At 46.1% G+C, this 22,513-nt stretch overlaps 1 protein-coding gene across 1 annotated transcript in view; it reads right to left on the minus strand.

Annotated features, from left to right (window-relative positions):
* LOC111868100 (cytokine-inducible SH2-containing protein) overlaps positions 1-20,763 on the minus strand; it is a 78,932-nt gene extending 58,169 nt beyond the window's left edge. Inside the window, exon 1 of the mRNA XM_033752929.1 lies at positions 20,495-20,763. The gene's annotated coding sequence lies outside the window, so the exon portion shown is untranslated. The remainder of the gene's footprint in view (positions 1-20,494) is intronic.
* Between the last annotated feature and the right edge of the window lie 1,750 nt (positions 20,764-22,513).

Raw genomic sequence — 22,513 nt, forward strand, 5'->3', positions numbered from 1 at the left:
AAAGTGACTGCTTCAGAAACCAACATGAAGATAGGAGAATAATATTAAAATGAAACGTATTTAAATCGCATTGTAATGGTTCATCAAAGAATCCAGAAGCGTTCTTTAATTTTAGGAGTGCCATGAGGAGAATCACGTCAGTACAGAGATCCTACACCAGTTTGGCTGAGCCTTTGCAGCCAGGCTGTGGGAAACGTGTAAGTTATCTCTGACGTTCAGACTTGGAGAGTGTCGGGTTCCTTGTTCATGCATAGTACAAAGCAGCACGCGGTTTGTTGAGACATTCTTCTGACCGTGTTTTCCGGTCAAAATGCACATTCCATTTTTTCAAAGAAAAAATTAACGAACTCACATCAACAGAAGTTACTTTTGCCTCCCTTCACGAACTTACCGGGTTCACCAGAACACTGTAACTGCCATAAACTGTTCGGTAAATGTATTATGTTTTGCTATGAAAAATACCAGTTTCTGGGATGTTAGTTCCGTAGTTCACCGACGTTTCGAAGTAACATACTGCCTTCATCTTCAGGGCAGAAGAGTAAGCCAAGCAAAGTCAGTAAGTCTACCCTGAAGATGGAGGCGATACGTTCCTCCGAAACGTCGGTTAACACCACATATACACGGTGCCAAATCCCAGAAGACTGCTTTCTTCAAAGTCAGTAAAGTTCACCGACGTTTCGGAGGAACGTATTGCTTCCATCTACAGAGTAACGCTCTGCTTACCTCATTACTCTGATTACAAACACTATACTTTTTTGAAAATCTGTCACATTCTTGGATGTGACGCCGTGTAGTTCGGTCGAAGTTTACTGCCGTTTCGGAGGAACGTGCTGTCTCCATATTCAGGGTCTAAGACGTACTAAGTATGCAACGAGCGAGAAACACTCACACAGCCTGTTCCTTGCTTTTTAGTACGTCTTCGAACCTGAAGATTGGGGCAGTACGTTTCTCCGAAACGTCGGTGAACTACCGGATTACACGGTGTAACACCCTGGAACACAATTCTCGTTTGTTATTTTTAGTACAACACTGCACCAAAATGAATAGCACAAAATACGTTTTCCGTATTTACGATTCTAAACTGTATAAAGCTGCTTACGAAACGACGGGCGGTTCGTGCTGCGAGGTACAATGCCTTATTTTCCAATAGAACTAATGGCGCCTATGTGACATGAACTGTGAAGTAGTTGCCACTCTGTTCGCGCACTGTGTCAAGGTTACAACGTGTAGGTGAGATTGGAGCCTGGTTCTCGCACAAAGAACACTGTCCTCTCATCTGCGTGATGTGCCTCTTGTTTGCTTGCAGTTGCAGCCTTGCGGACAACATGGCGCCACACACAGCTGAACTGCGTGTATTTCATGCCCTCCAGAAACACAATTCAACTACTAAATTATCTCAATGAAGTAGAATCCTTCTTGGCAAGCTGATAGTCACTTATTTTGTCAAAAATAATTCGCAGCCACTTCTTGAACCCGAGTTTATAGTTTCGAGGACTTCAATCTTCAATGCATAACTCATTTTCCCCCATGCGTGCTACACGTCCCGCCGAAATCATCCTTGATTTTTCGGTCTAATAATATTTATCTAATTACCGAAAAATTAATCTAATTTTACAATAACTTTTTGATATATATACTTTAGCCTACTTTCCTCATTTTGAAGAAATAAAAGTAGGTTAATGCGATCAGCCTGCTGTTTGTGTGTCTGTTATCCCTGCCGCCCGTCAACTTTTGAATGTCTGAACCAATCTTTATGAAACTTGGTATGTATACCACGGCACCTGAGCCCATCTCATAGGCGCACTTCATAAATCCCTCCCATCGGTCTGTGTGTCTGTATGTGTATATCATCGTTGCTAGGCAACGGCTCGGTAAAAACATTACTGCGGCAACGAATAGACATGCAACAATAGAAGAATTATTGGACGCGTCGTTTCATATGCTGTCCGTGTTGTGTCAAGGGAAAATAAGCAATTAGTTCTTCCCAGAACTTCTTGGTTTAATGTGTAATGTACTTACCGATGTTGTAACTGAGCGCGGGTTGAATGACTGGATTGTAACAAACAGAAATGGATAGGATTTGAAAGGAAACTTTGTTTACGGTACTATTAAACATTTGGCTTGAGAGATTAGGGAAAACAACGAAAGACCTCAGTTGAGATAATGAGTGTCTGGGACAAGATTCGAACCTCACGCCCTCCGAATATAAGCCAGGGACAGCTTAATCTATTGCAGCTGAAGATATAAAATCGTTAATGGTCAATATGACAGGTGACTGACTGGATTTCAACGTGGGAACTTTGGGAGTGTTCCTATCCCCTGCCCCACCCACTTAAAAGTGGTTATATTTAGACTAGCGTTTACTTTTGGAAAACTGAAAATTAAATATGTCAAGGACTACAGCCGATAGACATTAACGAAGTAATGGTTCTTGTTTCGAACCTGTACTCCATCGAGTACAGATACCTCACTGTGTTAGGACGAGCTGTTCTCGAGTAATAAACAAGAAACTATTCTTTTGCGGGTTCCCAAAATTTGGTGGATATTTAAACTAAAAAAACTGAGTTTTGAAATATCTGAAACTCTCCAAACTACCGTAATGCCATATATGGTCGAAATAAGTGCCAGTTCATTCACAGTCATCTATGGCTCTACAGCTCTGTTTGGGTCACGGCCTCGTTTTCACTTCCGTAATCAGTAGGCATCCTTGGGCGAGTGATCAGCCCGTCGCAAGATCAGAACATACGCGCAGACAGACATCCATGTCTTGAGTGGGATTCGAACCCACGATCGCAGCGTTCGAGCGAGCGAAGACAGTTCATGTCTTAGACCGCGTGGCCACTGTAATCAGCAATAGGTGCCAATGGTGTGGACTTGAGGTTCTCACAGCAGTGGTTATGAAGAATATTGCCTTCTGGGATTATAAGGCCGTGTAGTCCGTGCAACGTCAACCGACGTTTCGGAGGAACATATAGTTACGTCCCAGGAGATGGAACTCTTCAAACACAGTCACGGTCTTCTTGTATGAGATTCCTGTGGTCTGTGTAGGCGGTCGGAATACAATCCTTTTTCGTCCTTATGCACCGCGAAACTAACGAGTCCTACATCCGTACGCTGTCCCACGCGAGGTAAACACATCATTAGGATCATTCCCAAAATAGGAGGAAAAAAGGAACTGATTACCTAAACGCAAACAGCTACACACTGCTTGTCTCTCCATTAACACGTAGTGCCCACTCGGCTTCCAGGAAACCTTATGACGCAAATGTACTTCCGGATAATTTAATCAAAGTTTTGTGCTCATCCAATCTGGCACGTCCTATTTAAAGGAAAGAATTTGCATTTGCGGTCTACAGTAAAAGCGAAATAAAGTAGAAGTTGGGTAATCACAGTGACTGTACGGACGGAACGCAGGTTACAGTTCCTACCTCACAGGAAACATTACGTCTCCGCTACAGAGCCCAGCCGTTTAATGCTGTTTAATGTGAGAACCATACGGAACACACAGATACACTCTGTGCGCAGAATGCAGAGTTTTAGTATGTTCAGTCCGTACCTCACAGGAAACATTACGTCTCCGCTACAAAGCCCAACCGGTTAATGCTGTTAGGGAAACAGTCGCTGTTTACTGTGAGAGCCATACGGAACACACAGATGCACTCTGTGTGGCCAAAACGCAGGGATTTTTAATGTTAAAGCAAGTGGTATATATAGTTACCATGAGTGTTATAGGGTTAATTTTCTCCTGTTAGACGCGTAGGTGAATATGTTGTGGGGGTTGGAACGCAGTTTCGGACGCACCGAATCACGGTAAGTTTTGCTTTTCCGACGGCTTTGTGGCCAGAAAGAAAGCGAAACAGATGAAACGACTTGGCAACACTGCTGGAACTCATGTAAAAGGAATTCCTTTATTAAAGGCAACCAGATAGAAAGTACAGGTGGATGTTGGCGAAAGTTGAACATGTGTACACTACATAACAGATCTGCTGCAAGACCGGCGGAGGTCAGGGCTGCTATGTGAATTATATGATCTATCACAAGGTGACCAGGTAGCTCACTCACTACAGTGACTAGGCTACCGACTGGACGGTCGGGGTAATCGGGGTTCGATTCCCGAAAAGCATTACTTTCTTCTTGACCACTTGCGGTCCGCCTCTGTGAGCCCACCCAGCAATTCAGCGTCTACCTGGGTGCTATTTTCCTGGGCAAAGTGTCAGGGGCATGAAGCTGACCACTCAACTTCATTTACACTGGTGAAGAGTGCGTGGAGATATATTTCCAGGCCTCCAACGTCTTCATGATGTGATTAGTATAAATCGAATCAGTGTCTCAATCAATCGAAGTGACGCTGTGTACTCTCATAGAAATATTCAGGTGTTTCGATGGAATATTCTGCCTCCATCTTCAGTGTATATGAAGATGGAGACAGCAGGTTCCTCCGAAACTTTGTACCGGACTGCAGAAGATGATCGTCATGATCCTATTCCGGTTTAACGGTCCAGCAGTTGCGCGCTTGGAAGGAAGGAATTCCGAGAATGAATTTTAATACAAACACATTCCGGGAGCAAATGTAATTGCTAGCCGCAGTAAAACCGCCGTTGCGGAATGTGCTCAGGCGAACTCCCAGCTCTGCAGCTCAGTTCGGACGGTGGAATCTCTGTTTGTTCTTCAGAAAATGTAAAATGCTTTAGTATACACACGAGTTTATTCATATTTCAAGACTGTCATCTCCTGGGGTGTGGCGCTGTGTATTGTGGGAGAAAGATATGAATGATTCGGAGGAACTTCAGGGCGCCAGTGAATGCCGCGCGAGGAATAGGCGAAATAAACTTGGTGGACATAGGAATTTGTACACGCCATCCTCTCTGGGAACAGGGATGCTTCACCGTCAGTCAGTGACATAACCGGTACGTCATTAGAAGGTCACCAGCTCAGATTTTCTGTGTACTCACTCTTCCGGGTGGTAAAGGGCGGCCGGCGCGTAACGCTAACATCCTCACCGCCATCTGTGAGCCGATTGTATAGAAAATGTGGGAGCCTCCACGTCCTGTTACAGGGGATAGCTTGGCGCGTAAGGCTGGCAGCCACACCGCCATCTGTGAGCAGATTGTGTAGAAAATGTGGAAGCCTCGACGCCTCACAACCCTATGGGCCTCCACGTCCTGTTACAGGGGATAGTTTGGCGCGTAAGGCTGACATCCTCACCGCCATCTGTGAACAGATTGTGTAGAAAATGTGGAAGCCTCGACGCCTCACAACCCTATGGGCCTCCACGGCCTGTTACAGGGAAAGCTTTACTTTTTACATGCTTCCGCTGTTCATTCGCTTCCGGGATGACTTCCCCCTTCCCAATTACTCCGGATTACCGAGGGTTTCCTGTACCCTTTTCCCAGTGACCCTACCACTCGACGCTCTGCAGTCTAGATACTGACAGCGTTGTAAAACAAGCAACAGAGAAAGAGTGCTACTGTACAGAGGGATCTGCGCAAGCGCAATGTACGTAAACCTTTTTATGGGTTGGTTACGAAAGCCGGCACAACTTGCCGCACACCAGGAACATTAAACAGAAGTCGTGAGTGTTATGACGTCACAAATGTGTCCACTTTATCGCCATTCCACTTCGTAGAAAGTCTTAATGACATTGATAGGGAGCTAAGTTTCTTGGGGTGGGGCGAGACTGAGTCCACTTGGTACGTCGGCCACTGTTCGACCCATGTACCAGCCCCGCATATATGATAGTGAATGTGGAGCAGTCGGTGGAATGAGAATTGGCAGAGGAAACCTACCCCAGTGCCACTTCGTTCACCACATGAACTGACATTGGCTCGAACCCGGGCCGACTACCGCCTGAGCTAGGTAACGGCGATACCATAACACGATTACTGGAACACTGCAGCCTCGTAAGTGAACATGACCCTGAAACAACTCCACCTCACATCCATCCACAGGCTTTGAACAGCTTAAAGCCAAGTGGTTACTGTACGTAAAAATAGGTGAAGTTGTCCCTGTGCTTACCTAAGCACCGCGCCATGAAGGCGTATGGTGATGTGGAGGTAAGTTCTACAATTTTTGGCCTGAGCACTACATGGAGATGAGTGGCCAGGTTCGCGCCCTGTCGCGTCACCTCTGGGGAAAGAGCCCCAGGTAGCCATTGTTGGGAAACCTAACTCTATGGAGTAAAGTACTTCTTGAGAAGCTGACAGTCTCTCAGCCAGTCAACGAACTCTCTGCACTTTATAGAACACGAAGGTTCATTTCCGTGTTCACAAAAACCAGCCTCTTGGTGCTCTTCTGAGTTTGACGAATCCAGTCCATAACTTCACACTCATTTTAATAGTATTTTCGATCACATTTAAGGATGTTTATTTTAACGCTCTGAAACCTGAAGCCTATCTAAATAATATACACAGATTCAGTCCTTACCTCACAGGAAACATTACGTCTCCGCTACAAAGCCCAACCAGTTAATGCTGTTTAGGGAAACAGCCGCTGTTTACTGTGAGAACCATACGGAACACACAGACACACTCTGTGGGCAGAATGCAGAGTTTTAGTATGTTCAGTCCGTACCTCACAGGAAACATTACGTCTCCGCTACAAAGCCCAACCGGTTAATGCTGTTCAGGGAAACAGTCGCTGTTCGCTGTGAAACACATGGAACAAATAAATACGCTGTATAGAAAAGTGCAGCATATTTTAAGTGTTAAAGCAGATGGCTCATATGGTTACCAGTGTGCTTTAAATGATTAATGCTGTGGGTTGGAGGTTCCGTCACAACCAGGCTCTGTTTGCATGTGGCAAATGTTCTTCCATTACGTTCCACTGAAGTAATGTCTTCCGAGAAGGGATTTAAATTCACCGTGTAACAAACACTGGGGCCCCGTAGGTACTTCATACTCCAAATCCTGCCTCTATGGAGCATACTAATGGGTTTCTTCTTTGTTTTGAACTTATAAAAACAAAGAAACAATCCATTAACATGTCTGTCGTAGCTGGGATCTCTCTTATATTTAAATACCTATGTACCGTCTGGTCCCAATGCAAATTCCTGGTTCGACTGCTTGCAATTCCAGAAGTACCCGTCTTTCCTTCGGGATGTCATTGTCGCAGTGCGTGGTAAAGAGGGAGTAATACTCAAATTAGGAAATTAAAATATAGTCATGTAATGAAAAGCACAACTGGCAACGAGGATTCGAATCTGACCCCAGAACTCTACTGCAACACTTGCATGTCGCGTCTACCGTACATATTGGTAAGACTACGGAGTGAATTTCATAATATTTTTGGATGTTCTCTCTTGGGTCCGGGGTAGGAACGGAGAAACGGACAGGAATGTTATGTCTTCGTTTCTCCGGATTAATTGGGAGGGAGAAGTCATCCGGATTAATGAAGCAAAAAAAATAGCACTAAAAGGCAAAAAATAAAAAAAAGTAATAATATAAGTAGTGCTGATGAAAATAAATACAAAATTATTCCTGTACAGACTTAAAAACTATAGAAAGACAAGAAGCAGAAATCCAGGATCTCCTTTATCCACCTGAAGCCAGTCTTGGATATTTGCTTGCGCGGTTTCAGTCTCTCCAGCTGTCCTCAACACAGTCTGAAAGTCCTCTTGCTCTAACCCCATTTGCTCCTAAATGCCATCTCTCTTTTAAAGCATGTACTCAGCTGTGAACAGAATTTTTCATTTTTTTCATATTTCGATCCGAATTACTGTAATTGGATTTACCCAGGGTTTTCTGTATGTACGATATAGGTTATAAATTTTGTGAAAGACGCAGAAGAAGGGAGGGGAGGAGAGTATAGTAGAAGGATCGACGAAAAGGGAAAGTTATGGGAGAAGTGGAGACAGCTTCAGTGGTTGTCCGAGACAAGGGTAGTTGAATTTTCACGGTAGGTAGTGCCGTCCCTGTGCTTAACTAATTAAGGCGTATGGGGACGTGGATGTTTTTCTTGACCTCGGCACTAGTTGGAGGTGAGTGGTCAGCTTCACGACCCCTGCCGCTTTACCCCCAGGCAAAGCGCCCCGGTACCCTTTGGATAGGAGGCTGGGTGGGCCCCAGAGCCGGTCTGGACCACGTGGAGAAGTCGATGAATTTTCATTGGTGGTTTTCGGAGCAGGGGCTGATTCTGATGAATTCAAATCGGGAGGCGCCGCATGAGAATCACGTAGCAGCAACTGGAAACTTGGGAAGCATTTCAGCATTTGCTTGGCAACGGAGGGAAACCAATGAGTGGTTATGACTGCCACTTCTATGCGACTTTGTGTCACTGTCGCTCCGTCTAGAGCGGGCTGCTATTGTAATATCCCGCGAGTGTCTGTGTGGGGGTGTAGCTGGGGGGCTTAATAATAGCCTTGCAGCGGAGGAAAAATTGTACGCATTCTCTGCTATACGGGCTTCAGACAATTAGGGGTTGCCAACATTTTATATGGAAGCCGAGACAGCTCAGTCAGTGCAGGGACTGGACTCAGGGTTGGATTCAATTCCCTGCAAGGACCGATGTTCTGTTCTCCTCACCGCCCAAACCGGTTCCGGTGTCCATCAGGGGATAAATTAGCCGGGGCATGCTCAAGTTAAGACTGCATGGAGCTAAACCTCCACTACTCCATTCGTCTTCAATTACGGAACAACTTCACCTTTAATTTACCAAAGTTCTGTGTCTGCAGGCATCAGACTTAACAAGTAACTAACTATACATATATTGTGACGTGCTGTACGACCGAGGGGTTGGAGCTCGAGTCCCGGTAGGGGCAAGGTTTTTCTCTTCTCCACTTCGTCTAAACCGACTCTGGGGCACACACCCACCAGCCTCCTATCCAATGGGCGGCCGGGACGTGAAGCTGCCCACTCATCTCCAACTAGCTGCGAGGTGAAGAAAACGTGGATCTATACTTCCACTTCCCCATACGTCTTCATGGCGTAGTGCTTAACCTTACCATATTTGGAAAGTTAGAGAAAGAAGGCTTTGGACCGGAAATGACAAAATTTCGTCAATATGTCCACACTTTTTACCAAGATGCCGTAGAATATTTATTTGTGCAAATGGACTTTTCTCAAATAAATTAATTACATTTAAAATGCAACATAAATTTTATATTCTATCCAGAAGAAAAAACATTTTGCTCTAAAATTTTTACTGTGTTCGTGGGAAAGCACTTAGGAAAATATCTGCGCTTTTTAATTAATTTTAATTAATTGTCCTGGTCAGATAAATAAGTAAACATCTTGCTCGTGTGCGTGCCGGACAGTACAGAGGGAGCACATGTCTGTATGCTGCCGCTTTCTGTTCCATACTTGGGTAAACATAAAAAGTAAATGTAATGTAATAAGTAACGGCGGAGTGGAGCCCGCAGTCGCTGCACTGCATTGTACATCGCTATCAGCGTTATCATGACATTAGCTATTTCGGGCTGGGGGGGGGAGGAGATGTCCGTAAATAGCTACTTGTCAGACGTCCCAATTTTGCTGCCACAAAATATGGTCACCTTGGCCTTAGACATCCCAGCCGACCTCTTCCCTTCCGCTTTCGGACAAAAATTCTGTACGCATTTCTCATCTCTCCCACTGCGCCTCCACATTCCACAGCAGATTAAGAAATTTGACAAACATTTCACACTTCCGTGAGAATTACATCTGACCGCGGTCTACCGTGTATGCTCTTCTCATTAGACACAAGTATATGCAGTTTCCTAGGCCTCTGTCAACAGAGTTGGCAAGTATGGATTGCTAACTTCTTACACGTTCCTCAGAAACGTCGGTGAATCTCTACCAGACTACACGGCATTATATCCCAGAAATCTTCATAGTCAATGCTGTAACGTAAAGTTGTCCTTGCGCTTAACTAAGTAAGCACTACGCCATGAAGGCGTATGGGGGAGTGGATGTATAGATCTACATTTTCTTAACCTCGGCACTAGTAGGAGGTGAGTGGCTAGCATTCACGCCCCGGCCGATTTACCCCCGGTACCCATTGTATAGGAGATAGGTGGGCCCCAGACGACGTGGAGAAGTGAAAATTCTTGACCCTACCGGGACTCGAAGTCCGACCCCTCGACCGTGCAGCCCGTAGCCAGTCGCTATACCGACTGAGCTATCGCGGCTGTGAGAAGCTAAAATCCAACATGGATCTGATTTCTTCATTCCTCATCGAATAATAAATCCGAAAATCAAGTTCCTTAGGGCACGGGGTTCAGTAATGTGAATGACTGGACAGTTTCCACCACTCAACTGGGCCCACTGTGGGCACTTCGGCCCACTCACACGCAGGCGTCTCAGTGGTGGACCGCTCGGGCCACCACTCAACTGGGCCCACTGTGGGCACTTCGGCCCACTCACACGCAGGCGTCTCAGTGGTGGACCGCTCGGGCCACTTTCAGTCTGGGTTCCGGTTTCAACGCTTGTCCTGGCTCAGGGTTGTCGTGCATTTCCTCAGTATCTCCAGGCAAGTTTAGGAATTAGTATCTCAAATTAGGCCACTACCACTTTCTTCCCATACTTCCCAATTTGGTCTTCAACCAAGCTCAGTCGGTATAGCGACGGGCTAGACGGTCGCGGTTCGATTACCGGCACGGAAGATTTTTCTCCACAGCGCCCAGACCGGTCTTCGGTCCACGCAACCTCCTATCCAATGGGTACAGCGGGCTTTTTCCCCGGAGGCAAAGCGGTCGGGGCGTGAAGCTGACCACACACCTCCACACTTCCCATAGCAGCTAATGCTACACACTCGGTGTGCCAGAGGAGGCCCCAGTAGTGGCCAAGCTGAACAGAAGTGGCAGGGGGCGACCTTCGCGGCGTTTGTTTCTTTTCGCAAGTCACTCGTCCGCCGCGGCACATTTCGAGCCATTCAGAGAACCGAGGATTTGGTGCTTAACCCGCATAACAACCGTCTTCTCGGAAATATTTCCCCTTTTGATTCAAACAGACTCGACTGAACCACGAGTTTGGCCAACTTGTTCCCCCGCCCACAAACGCCGTTACTTCACCGTTAATACTGTAACGGAGGTTGGACCTGGGGTTCTCACACCGCTTACTACGAGTTGTATGGCCTTACAATACTGTCCAATGGATACCGAGAGCTCTTTTCCGGACGAAAAGCGATCGGAGCGTGCAGCTGGCCACTCATCTCCACCTAGTGCCAAGATTAAGAATGGTGGAGCTATACCTCCACTCCCCTAAACGTTTCACTGCATGGTGCTTTATCTACACAGTGCCATAGTAGTCGAGGAGGGGAGGTAAGTTTCTGCCCCTCAGTCCCAGCATTTTAAAAAACTGAAACTTAAAAATGGGCCGAGCGGTCGCAGTTCGAGTCCCGGTAAGGGCAAGATTTTTTTTCTTCATGCCCTCCAGACTGGTTCGGAGGCTCACCCAGCCTCCTATCCAATAACTACCGGGCGCTCTTTTGCAGGGGTAAAGCGGCCGGGGCGTGAAGCTGACCACTCACCGCCAACTCCTGCCGAGGTCTGGACAAACAGTAATACTAAAAACAAAATTACCTTTAACTAACTAGCGCATGGAGGGAATGGCCTCCAGATATGGACGGCAGCTGTGAATATATTGAGTAGGCAGGCGCAGACAGCCAACAACGGGTGATCCTCCAGCTCGGGGGTTGGGCGTGGGGCTAAACAAGCTTGGACAAACAAGCTTATTTGGATAAACGACCTAAGCTAATATTACTTTTAAAATTGGTATATTCTTCTAGCCTGAATACTTAGGGGCATCCGTGAAAGTAGACTTAAACGCAATACTGTCACACCTCCCCCAAGCGGGACATATGTACCCCATATGCAATTAGCAGTAGGCGAACATCTCCCTGGGCCCACAAGCTCCGGTATAGAAGCGAGCATTTCCATTTTGATTCCACTTCTGAGAATGTGTGAGCCCGCTACAGCGATACAGCTCTCCTCGCAGCAGCAAATCCCTTCTTCAGTTTGAAACAGGAGCAGGCAGGGATGAATTAGATTTGTGCATGAAGAGAGAGGCACGTTTTTCCGGAATTACGTTTTTGACTGTAACTGATTTGCATGCGCGCACAGGATAAGCGACGCTTGTGAGCTCCTCTCATAACATTTTCTTGGAAAATTAACCTCTTTGTCTCACAGGAGATTGTTGAAGACTTTGAGGAATTCTCAAGCACAAACATTTGTGGCTCCAAAACGGGGGACAAGCTGGCGGGAGGAGGGTTGCAAATAAAACCTTTTGCTGTTCAGTGGGGCAGAGAACAGGGGGGTTGCAAGGAAAAGGGAAATATTAGCACGGAGGTAGAGGCAGGGCTGATAGTAATAGAACTGCTCAAAAAATTCCAGGCATTTATGAAACCCGAAGGCTCATACCGTGTATCATTGGACTATATCCTCGGGCAGTTTAATCTAGTTGACACCTTAGCATCGTATTTATTTCAAGCCAATTTTAATATTATCCTCAATAGACGCCTCAGCCTCTTAAACTGTCACTTCCCTCTAGGTTTACCAACAAAAATTCTGTATCCAGTTCTCATTTGTTTTCATGCTGCATGTCCTGTCCAGCTTATTCTCCTCGATTTGTTCATCCTGATGATACCTGGCGAGTGCCAATTATGAAGTGTCTCATTATGCAGTTTTCGGCAACCTGCCGGCCCGAGAGAGAGGGCGAGGTGCTGTGCAGGCAACGTCCCATACGGGAAATCCTCGGTTCCAATCTTGGCCTGGCACCGGCTATCATGACTGTGGAATTTCGTGGTTTTTCTCAGTCACTACACACAAATGTCGGCATAGTATTTTAAATAAGCAACGGCCACTTCCTAGAAACGTAAAACCATCCCTATAACAGGCCGTGGAGGCCCATAGGGTTGTGAGACACTGAGGTTCCCACATTTTCTAGACAATCGGCTCACAGATGGCGGTGAGGTTGTCAGCCTTCGCGCCAAGCTATCCCTGTAACAGGCCATGGAGGCCCATATGGTTATGAGACGTCGAGGCTCCCACATTTTCCAGACAATCGACTCGCAGACTATTCTTGATTCCGAGTCCCGCGGGACTCACGACCACATTTCAATGTCTCACGCGCAGCGCCTGCTGTGGCGTCTCGATATTGAAGGCGCCGTTAAATAACTAACACAGTGGGCCAGAATGGCCGCTTTAAGGCTCCTGGCCAGTATGCTTTTCTCGCAGCCACGTGATACGGTACAGTTATGCGAGAGTATAGCGCTGGGAATGTTTGCTTATCGACCGGGTTTTTTTCGCCTAGTCTGAAGAAACCCCAGCGAGTTGCAGTGACGGATTTAAGGGCGGGACGTGGAGCCGCCACTGGCAGGTTTCGCTCTGTGCACGATTCGGCATCACAGCCGGAAGACGAGCCGTAAACAGAACAGGCCCCAGGGTGGACCCCAGAATAGTTGTGGACGCTGTGGAGAGGAGACAAATTTTGCCCCTACCGGCACTCGAACCCCGGTCGTGCAGCCAGTCGCCAGTTGCTATAACGGGTGAGCTACCTGGCTGAAATGACTTGAATTTCTTACCATGGCATTTTAGCTCCTGGTGACTTGCCTCTGAGATTTTCATTTCGGGGGGGTTGGGCGTGGAGCGCTGCGTTAGATGAAGCGGCAGTAACTGTTACCACGGGATTATTGCGATGCTGTGTAATCTAGTAGTTGGTTACCGACGTTTAGGAGTAGCTACTGTCTCCATCTTCAAGTTAGCCCTACACCTAAATTACACGCAAGTCCGAAATGTCGGTGACGACCTACCAGACTGTACAGAGTCACATCCCAGTAGACAACGGGAATCTGCGCTGGATACCTCGCAGAGGGCGCTCCACCGCTTCGCTTTACTCGCTCAAGTGCTAATGGGTAGTTACATCAAGCGGAGTTCAGGCTGATCGGCTACTGAAGACGATGTTTGTTCTGTATTTATCGCCAGTGTTTATTGAATTAACAGTCTGTACTCTTGGCCACTAGCATTTCGAGACATTACAGCCCGTACCTGCGTACTGAACGGCCGGTGTTTTATTCCTGGTTATGGCTCATCGAACGTTTATAATCGCATCAAGGGATCGTCAGATTAAAGGAGTGTGGGAACTACTTGTTTCAGAGTGGTAACTAGGCGTACCACTTGATATAACGTCATAAAACTCTGCATTTTGCGCACACAGTGTACAATAAACCCTCGCTAAATGGGATTTGTGGTGGACAAAGTGGCGCTGGGGCAGGTTTTCTCCGAGTACTTAGGTTTCCCCTGCCAATCTTCATTCCACCAAATTCTCCATCATCATAATCACCCGGGGCAGGTACAATAGGCCAATCAGTGGCCGCCGTGCCGAGTGGACCCAACTAGACTCCACCACTCACCATGCGAATTAAGAACACCCTCGCTAATCCGGATTAATGATGAGAGGAGGTCATCCGGATTAGTGCAGCAAAAGATAGCCTTGAAAGGTAAACTGGAACTTAAAGAATAAATGGACAATTTCATGATATAAGTAGTGCTGATGAAAATAAATAAAAAATATCACCGTGGATTCCTTATTTAAAACTATTATTGCTAGTGGGGTGGGACTAAGTCCCTTTTACTGCGGCCACTTCTGGCCTATTGTACCAGCCCCAGATGATAGGTGAGGGTGATTGTGGAGCAATTGGTGGAATGAAGATTGGCAGGGGAAACCGAAGTACTCGGAGAAAACCTGCCCCAGCGCCACTTTGTCCACCACAAATCCCACCTGACCAGACCCGGGATGGAACCCGGGCCGCCGCGGTGGGAAGCCAGCGACTAACCGCTTGAGCTACGGCGCGGCCCTATTTAAAACTATAAAAAGACAAGAAGATGAAATCCAGGGCCTCCTTCATCCAGCTGAATCCAATCTCGGATGTTTGCTTGCGCGGGTTCAGTCTCTCCAGCTGCCCTAAGCACAGTCTGAAAGTCCTCTTGCTCCTGACTCCCATCTGTCGCCTTTTAAAGTAGGTGCTTGGCTGTGATCAGAGATTTTCACTTTTATCATACATCGATCCGGATTAGCGAGGGTTTACTCCATCTGTGTGTTCAGTATGATTATCACAATTATCAGCGATTATTTCCCGAAACAGCATTAACCGGCTGGGATCTGTATTTTAGAGGCAGTGCGAATATTACTGCCCTCCGGCATATGTTGCCGTTTAGCAGACAGGAGCTTTCGGAAGAACGTGTGCCTCCATCTTCAGGATAAGAGAGTTAATCTGCTGACATTGTGTGGTTTCTCTAAAGATGATTCATATGTGACATTTGATGTTCTTACGGCAGTCAGTGTGAAGAGTATTGTCTTCTGAGATGTGATGCCGTATAGCCTGGTAGATGGTTACGTGTCCTGTCGAGGTAGCATATTCCTCCAATATTTAGGATATTTTGAAATATTCATAAGTTGGTAGTTGTGACGATTTGTTGATGAAGGTTGGCAATAGCAGGAAACAGGCCACACCCTGCTGCCGCCCTGTCTGTTCCTTGCGGTTAGGGTTGAAGTACTTCCCCCGGTCGTCACGGCAAGTGGTGCAAGCGGTCAGGGGCTCCGTGACACATCGAGCGGTGTGGTATCTCGCTACCAACGTTTCGGAGCAACCTAATACCTCCACTTTCACGGTATAAAAGTAAGCTGTTCTATGAGGTACGTAGGGGAGGCGAGAGAGCGGACAAACAGGAATAAGAGAACAGCGGAAGAAATATATTTGAAAATTGTAAAATTTGCGAAAGTAAGTTGGAACCGATCTTGTTCGTTATTAAAAAGCTCATTTCAAGTTCACACGCTTCAGTACTTCAACAAATTCATGCTCACAGTCTGGACATGTTTGGCTCAGTTCTGTGCTTCACGTGACGACCACCGTTTACAGTCGAAACGTGTACTGTAAAAAGGTAAAGTTGTCCCTGTGCTTAATTAGGTAAGCACTGTGCCATGAAAACATGTGCGAGGTGTGGAGGTATAGCTCCATCATTCTGAACTTCGGCACTAGGTGGAGATGGTGGTCAGCTTCACGCCTCTGCCGTTTTATCCCCGGAGAATGAGCAGAAATTCAGAACAAAAACGTTTTTTATGATTAATGTTACGACCTAATATTTGGGCCTTAAGGGGGCCACTTTCCGAGGGCACAGCGGGAACTGGCGACAGGTGCTAAAGGTCCCTGTTGTGACGCAGTGGAGTTGATCTTCGAGATTCACTTCCTTCTTGGAAGTTCCTCACTCGGGATTTCTCTCAACTGCACGGCGTCACAGCCCCGAAACCCGAACTCTCCACAGTCACCGCTGTGAGCACCTCAAGTCCAACATGAAAAGGAGTTGATGCAGTTGAGGGGGGGGGCGTGAGGCTGAGAGGGGAAAACACATACAGTAACCCTCGCTAATCCGCATGGAAGTATGAACAATGAAAAATGCTATGTAAGATTTGAGGCTTTCACGGCGGTGACTATGAAGAAAGCAGTCTTCTGGGATTTTGCACCGTGTATATGTGGTGTTAACCGATGTTTCGGAGGAACGTATCGCCTCCATCTTCAGGGTAGAAGAAAAAGTAGTCTGCTTTTACCGATTCTGACGGTCTCTTCGCTTGCGGATTTCTTATATTTGTCCTTCTACCCTGAAGATGGAGGCGATACGTTCCTCCGAAACGTCGGTTAACATCACATATACACGGTGCCAAATCCCAGAAGACTGCTTTCATCAATGAAAAATGCTGTTCACAGTTGAGGACACGCTTTAAACGAAAACCGGAATTGAGAAAGGCAGACGAGTCACTTGTCTGTTCAGACAAAATTTGAGACAGTTTCTTCAAACCTGCAGTATTGCATTCAAAAGGAAGTTCAACTTCTGAGCCTTCTATTGATGAATAAATATATTGTATTTTTATGTTTTTAAATAAAGGCTGTACAGTGATATTTTGTTATTGATCTTCATCAGCACTGCTTATATCATTACAGTTTCTATTTATTTGTGCTTCATAACTTGTACTCCTCTCCAAGTATAATTAGAATGACCAAGCCAAGGAGGATGAGATGGTCAGGGCATGTAGCACGAATGGGGGGACGAGGAATGCATATAGGATATTGTTGGCAAAGCCAGAAGAAAAGAGACCACTGGGAAGACCAAGGCGTAGGTGGGTGGACAATATTAAAATGGATCGTAGAGAGACAGGATGGGATGGTATGCATTGGATTGATCTGGCTCAGGATAGGGACCAGTGGAGGGCTCTTAGGAACACGGTTATGAACCTTCGGGTTCCATAAAATGCTGGCGAGTTCTTGAGTGGCTGCAGAATTGGCGGCTTCCCAGGAAGGGCTCAGCTCCATGAGCAAGTAATCTGTGTTGTATGTTAATTTTTTCCTTTTAGGGCTGCCTCTTGCTGCACTGATCCCAGATACGTGGCCCTGGTTGCTTGTGTGTGAGTGCGCGATGTCTTCTAGATATGGCTGGCTGCTGCAGAACAGTTTGGGCTTTGATTCCGGGTGTAAAGAATCCAGCTCTAGAAACGTGTTTTCTTCAAAAAGGCAGAAATTTTATCAGAACAGGAAGAGAAGATAAGTGTATTGACACTGATTAGTGCGTTGTCAGTGTTTAAGTGCACAATTTCGGTGCTACAAGGAACAGCTTGAAGTGCTGCGAACACCACCCGTCCCTTTACTGCCGTCACTTCGGCTCTTGCCTCTCTGCACCATGCGCAGTGGGCAGTATCCCTCAACTTTCGCAGACGCATGCTGTTTCCATCTTCAGTGTCAAGAAACAGCGGTTGCCGATGGTTTTTAGTGCGCCCCTTGATCCTGAAAATGACCGTTTGACAACTATCCCCAGTCCACTGCACCCCCTGGTACACCCGGACACCACACAACTCCTTCCTCTCGTGGCTGTTCCAAACACGAACATACCCTAGAGCCGGGATAGCTCAGTCGGTGTAGCGACTGGACGACAGAGGGGTCGGAATTCGAGTCCCGGTAGGGGCAAGATTTTTCTCCTCTCCACGACGTCCAGACCGACTCTAGGGCCCACTCAGTCTCTTACCCAATGGGTATTGGGGGCTCTTTCCCCGGGGGGGGGTAAAGCTGGCGGAGCGTGAAATTGACCATTCACCTCCAACTTGTGTCGAGGTCAAGAAAACGTGGATCTGCACATCCACTCCCCCATGCGTCTTCATGCCGTAGTGTTTAATTAGTTAAGCACAGGGACAACTTTACCTTACCTTACTTCTTCGACCCTGAAGATGAAAGCAGCGTATGGCCTCGAAACATAGGCACCACTGGCCACACCCACACGGTGGGTACACTCCATATGAAGCTTGCACGTTGCTCTTGGGAATTTGCAGATCACGCGATAAATTCATAGAGGCATGTACGAGTATAAGTATGTATTGTGGCGTAGAGGTAAAGGTACAGTGCCCCGTTCGTAGTTAAGCAAGACACAATGCCGACGTATGGAGGAGTGTAGGTATGGCTCCAAGCAGTCTTAATCTCCACAGCAATTTAGCTTGAATTTAAAGAAAGAGACCAGTTGGGAGAATTTTGCGCAGGTGAGAGAATAGTATTAAAATGGTTCTTAAAGAAACAGGATGTGAGGATGAGGGATGGATTCATCTGGCAGGCTATTCTGAACTTTCAAGTTCCGTAAGATATAGCCAAGTTCTTGGCTATACTTGGGTCAGCGAAAGAATGAACAAAGATTCTGCCTTACTCGCCTGACTAGCAGCTACCGCCCCTCTGCGTGCCTTACCCCGCTCCTACCAACCGTCACTTGCATTCTCTTCCTTCACTTCCTCGTTTGCTATTGGTGTTGTCAGAGGGGCAGTGTGTAGTGTAGGCAGGCCTACTGATGTTCATTCTTTCTCTGAACCGAGCATAGCCAAGTGACTCTCGAGAAACTCTGCTCCATGCGGGCGAATATTGAAAGTGCCTCTTACAATTTGCAGTCTGTGATCAGCATGAGGGCTAAACGGACAATGAATGGTATTTATCCGTCACACGAACCTCTTAGAGAACAGCGAGTACCTTAACGCAAGTACAGGATGCTTGAGAAGGATTGACACGATGTAGTGTCCTAATGAGGCCTTGGGGAGATGTCCAATGACTTGTGGGGCTCAAAGACATTTCGAAATGAAGTCACGTGCTTAGGAATGTCACAAATAAAACGAAAAGAACGTAAACTAAAGGAACAAAGAAATGAAAGAAAGAGTAGGAAGAAGTACAGTGGCTTGAGTTAGTGGTCAACCTGGTGGAATAGATGATTTGTCATTGGTTAAGTTCTAGGTGTTGCTGCGTCTGTCTTTGCCATTAAAGGAGCTTCTAGTGTAACTCTAGACAGCGGCACTGCTAAGTGCAAGCGGTCATTTGTCGTTACTGTTTAGCATTTTAGTGTAAATTCAGTTGTATTTTCAGAACTTTCCAACTTGTTCAGGTTACAAATTTTTGATGAAGTTCTTTTATATGAAAGAAGTCCTGTACGTGCAGGGAAGTTGTTTCCTTGATAAATTTTATGCTTCAAATTAAGTATGCCAGTTTTCTGTTGAACTTTCCATGGGCTTTGTACTCTTTAGGCGTAAAACAGTATTGCAAAATACATACTGTAGCGTGTAGGACCGTTGCTATGCAACGATAGGGAGATAGGCGGATATATTAGGGGCGTTTCTGGGAAATGGCTCGGTAAACACGTTCCCATTGTTAGGCAGCAGATTTCTAATAATGCAACACTTGGACTAGTACAATGGAAGAACTCTGTTTTACACGCGGTTCGTGCCAAGATGTTATACGCAAGGGACAAGGCCAGCTGATACTCAGTTCTGTATGGGAGTCTATGAAGATGGGACTTGAGCCGGAGGCAGAGGAATACCCACTGTTGAAGCCGTTACCAGGAAACGTCTAGTAACAGGTTAAGAACACTAGACTGTGTGCTTTAGTCAATTGCAAAGCGTGGAAACAGCGATAGTGTTAAGTTATTTGTAGTTACGACCTGTAACTATTCACCAGTTCAAACCCCGTCTATAGTCACTCCTACTACGTGACAATATTTTGTAGCTTTCTGACTATCACAGTTTCTTTTCTAGATTCTCACAGCTGTTACTATGAAGAATTCTATCTTCAGAAATGCCGCCTTGCTTGCCACCTGCTTCTTCGACCCTGAAGATGGAGGCGATATGGTCCTCCGAAACATCGGTAGACTTTTACCGGACTACACGACGTTACATACCACAAACCAGCCGCGCAATAGCTCAAGCCGTTAGTCGCTGACTTCCCACCGTGGCTGCCCGGGTTCGATCCCGGGTCTGGTGGGATTTGTGGTGGACAAAGTGGCGCTGGGGCAGGTTTCCTCAGAGTACTTCGGTTTCCCCTGCCAATCTTCATTCCACCAATTGCTCCACAATCACCCTCACCTATCATCTGGGGCTGGTACAATAGGCCAGAAGTGGCCGCAGTACAAGGGACTTAGTCCCAACCCACTAGCAATAATAAATAATACTAAACGACAGAACTCTTCATAACGTGTCTTGTAAATGAGGTTAAACACAACAAATACGGTACAACTCACCGGCTGGCGTAGGCGCTTTTTGTTTGTTTCTCTAATTAGCTGTGACGTCACAGTCACTTGCAGTTCTCACGGTAGCCTCGGGTGCTCTTCAGGATGGAGCCCAAGGCCGATCTTATTCACTAGAGCAAGGATATCTGGAGAAACGCAGTTTCGTCGAGTGTTACAGAAGCACAGAGTACGCAATACTGAACGCACTGCAGTTCGTCTAAATATACAGTATATGAATCCAGTTCGTACCTCACAGGGAACACTGCGTCTCAATCACGAAGACCAACCGGTTAATGCTGTTCAAGGAGGTAAACGTTGGTTATTCTGAGAATCATACAAAATATATATAGATACACTGAATACTAGAGACTGTTATTTAAAGGGTTACTTTTATCCTGTAAGATATTTATGCCGTACGAAATATATTTTTCGGTAAACTGATGGCGGTAAATGTCTAAAACACCCGTCACGTTCGTGACACATCTTCGTCACAAACATTCAGACTGTACGTACATTTGTAACGTTCTGTTTTCGGAACAGAATGGCATTTTTTTCTTTCCACTACATAAAACACATTGACACTTAAGTGCGAATCTCGTCTAACACTTCTTTCGCCCTAATATTCTTACAGTTGTTGATTATTTTAGCCCGTAAACAAAAATAAAGGATAGAAATTATAATAAGTACAATATTTCACAACTCAGCTCCTTTTCTGTTCCTAACTTTTAAAACAGTTCGTTCTTTTTTTTTCCGAAGAAAATTGTTATGGGTCATGCGCTGTTGCAGACTGTTCTTGTGTCCTCCGTTAGAACCTTGGACGTTTCTTTGTCACCAGTTTTCTCAGTCTGAAAACAACAACAATTAAGTAGGAAGCAACAAGAATTTTGTTACGAATGTAGAACGTAAACTTTTTTGTTATTAAATTACGAATCTTTTGTTATGCTTCACACATTCTTACGTCCGGAAGAGCCAGTAACATCACTCATTCACGCACACTGCTTACAACACGACGTCACGTACATAAATTTTATTTTCGGAGAAGGTTCCTCGCTCTGAATCACCAAAATACTTCACCATGCGCACTGACCTATTTTCTCCACATCACCTGACCTTAGTTCTATTGAGTTCACCACAAGCACGGAATATTTCTTTTCCCTTTCATTTCTTGGAACGAGGCAGCCACCCCCCCACCCCCCACTGTTCCTGCACTTGCCCCTACGCCCTTGAAACCCTGTGACGATATCTGGTGTATATAGTATTGATCTGTTGGTATTTTTATATTGTCAGAGAAAACTGTCAAGTTCCGTACTGGAAACACTCTTTGACATACCGTACGTCATATTTTATTTCATTATTTTTAGTATTATTATTAACTGTGGAAGGCGAGTTCAAGAAACCAACATCACGCGAGCGTGTTTGTGTGTGTTTCTCTTCATCAAAATAAACTGTTTTATTTTTACTCCTCGCTGTTCGTCCTTCCTTCGCGCTTGCTTGAGAACGACTGGCTGCCGGAACACAGGCGCACAGACGCCGCACTGAGTTGCACCACGGCCGGTGTACATGCTCACGGCTACTTCGGTCTGCCGCTGCGAAATGGTATCAATAGACATTCATAACTACCAATATACATCAAGTCAAGAAGAATAAGCTAGTCGGGACATGTAGCACGCACGGGTAGTAAGGAATGCATAACGAAAATTGATCCTAAGATGTGTGAAAGAGCTGGGCTTTGATTTCTTAATGTTACAAATAAAAAAAGACGACGCGTCCAACATTCCTTCTATTGTTGCTCGTGTATTCGTTGCCGCAGTAACGTTTATACCGAGCCGTCGCCTAGCAACTATAAGGGCATACACAAAGTGACTGGAGGGATTTATGAAGTATGCCGTTGGGTGGGCTCAAGTGCCATGATATACGTACATACCAAGTTTAATAAAGATCGGTTCAGAAATTCAAAAATTGATGGGGGGGGGACACAGACAGGCATAAGCCTACTAACTAGATGCCACAGCTCAAGCGGTTAGACGCTGT

This window comes from Cryptotermes secundus, unplaced genomic scaffold, assembly GCF_002891405.2.
Source record: "Cryptotermes secundus unplaced genomic scaffold, Csec_1.0 scaffold1361, whole genome shotgun sequence".
Lineage (NCBI taxonomy): Eukaryota > Metazoa > Arthropoda > Insecta > Blattodea > Kalotermitidae > Cryptotermes > Cryptotermes secundus.